Below are 2,330 nucleotides of genomic sequence, written 5' to 3' on the forward strand. Positions count from 1 at the left end.
CATCAAGCTGTAGAAGTTCCAGTATACATAATATGTTGAAATATGTCAAGCATAAAAACTGTATGTTACATTGCAAAAATAAAGTTTCTCTCTTCAAACATTTTGTTCTGAGCTCAAGCAAAGCAAATGACGAACACCAGTGATTTTCATATTATTTCACACACTTTAAAATAATCAACATAAAAGGGTAAATAATTGCAAAAACCCTGAAAATGTGGAATTATGGGAATGAATACATCTCATCAAAGAAAAGTCTACAGCAGATCTGTTTCATCCTGGTTCTCAAATAGTTAAGAATCATAACTTATTATTCTCAAAATGCGAGTTAAGCCATAACAAACAAAATGATAAACAGAAATATCATTACTGCAAACAAGGCAACGTTGCCTTTTATTTCTTTAGACCGATTCACTAGTGCAAGAGCATCATTTACCTGAAAGATCATAAGAGTCACAGTTAAGGAGTACTCATACAAAACTATTTCCTTTCTTCTTTAAAAAGTGCCGCATACTGTACTTTTCATTACAAATAAAAAAAAAAATAATAAACAAAGCCAACAAACTAATGAAAGACTGTTTGTCTCCATCTCTTGTCAATGAGAAAAGGCCAAAGTGCTTCTTGGATTCCAATTCGAGATGGTGTTCGCAGGCCGATGCCCAAGGTCTCTAATTTGGAGCAATCAAGCTGAGCATTTCTTGGACGCTGTGCTCCTTAGGACAGGGCTGTCAGTAATAGGTCCTAAGTGACTGCTAGGGAGATTGACGGCATCTGCAATTGCACATGCCATTTCATACTTAGTCATTTTTTCATTGCCAGACCAGTGAAAGGTTCCCTGAATCGACGGATCCAGCATCCTCTTCTCTGCTAGCTGCCGACACACAGTAGCTACATCTTTGACATGAGTGGGAAACCTCTGCTGCCAGTGGTCCATGTTTGCTGACTTGTTGCTGAACTGCACTTTATCAAACATAAGAGTCACAGCACTTTCTTCAAGCTTCTCAACTTCTCCGTACAAAACAGGAAACCACAAAACAGCAGCTCCTAAATTGTTCTCCAAGACAGCTTTTTCTCCTTCTAATTTTGTTTTGCCATACAAATTTAGAGGATTTGGTATGTCTTCCTCCCTATAAGGTGGATTTGTTCCATCAGATACATGATCTGAGCTAATGCAGATGAGAACTGCTCCAATTGCAGCTGCTTCCTTAGCTAAATCCCCAGAAGCATCCACATTAAGTTGAGAAGCAGCATCTGGCTGATTTTCTACAACATCTGGTCTTCTCTCTGCTGCACAATGTACTATGACATGGGGCTGAAAATCATAAACAATGTGATGAACCGCATTAGAATCCAGTAGCTTAACCTGTTCAAATTTTGGTCTTGCTCTTCGAAAACCACAGCCAACAGCATGCCAATTATTCTGCTGAAATTCCTTGAATACAGCTCTGCCCAGAAGCCCAGTGGCACCAGTAACTGTAACCCGTCTATTAGGGATGTTAACTTCCTCCTCCGCTAGCCGGCAGCTTCCAGGATCAAAGTGGATGGAGAGCTCCTTCGGCCGCCCCACCATGCCCGCCGTCTTCGCGCCGCGGCCACAGCGGCCGCAATCACGATTGCCGCGGGCCTTAGCTCAGTCGCCTTCGGCCCGCCTCTCTCAGGCCTGGGGGGGGGGGGGGTGGAGCAAAATTCTACTGTCACTGAAGTTGTGCACTAGGAGGCAACGTAGTTGGGACATCGGCTTCGGAGCGCATACGCATTGATGTTCCCTCAGCAGCACTGTTGAGTTACAGGTACGAACTATTCAAGATTTCCCTGGTAGAGTTTGCGCTGTGGAAACCCTGTTGCGTGATGCGACGTGCCGTGGAAGTTGGGAAAAGTCTTTCCTGGGCTTACGCTTACGCTTACGCTTGTAAGCGTTCTTCAATAGAAGAAACTTTTTCCCTCCGTGAAGCATACTGCAGCTTATATGCTAAAGTGAGGCTAAACTGCTGTCCTCACTGCCATCAGGCACGTTGCGGACAGGAATTCCTCATCAGTAATTATGAGAGAGTCATATGTGCGACCTGAACAAGTATTCTTTGCAATAGATCGCACGTTGAAACACGCTGATGTGTTTAGAAATAAAGTGACAGTGAACCGTCTGGGCAGCTAGGTATTGTTAAATTTTTAAAAAGGCATTCACGGGTAGCTCTAAATTGCATGACCTAAGAGAAGAAACTGCTTTCCTCTGCCAGTAGGATACTGCCAGGTACGCTCTGCTTATCTCACCGACACCATGCACACGGTTGAATGGCCATTGGCTATGTTTGTCCTCACCTCTCCCTTCTCCTAGT

At 43.5% G+C, this 2,330-nt stretch overlaps 1 pseudogene; it reads right to left on the bottom strand.

Moving 5' to 3' along the window:
- Positions 1-221: 221 nt before the first annotated feature.
- LOC128576371 (methionine adenosyltransferase 2 subunit beta-like) lies at positions 222-1,636 on the bottom strand (annotated as a pseudogene).
- Positions 1,637-2,330: the final 694 nt, after the last annotated feature.

This window comes from Nycticebus coucang, chromosome 24 (genome assembly GCF_027406575.1).
Source record: "Nycticebus coucang isolate mNycCou1 chromosome 24, mNycCou1.pri, whole genome shotgun sequence".
Taxonomy (NCBI): domain Eukaryota; kingdom Metazoa; phylum Chordata; class Mammalia; order Primates; family Lorisidae; genus Nycticebus; species Nycticebus coucang.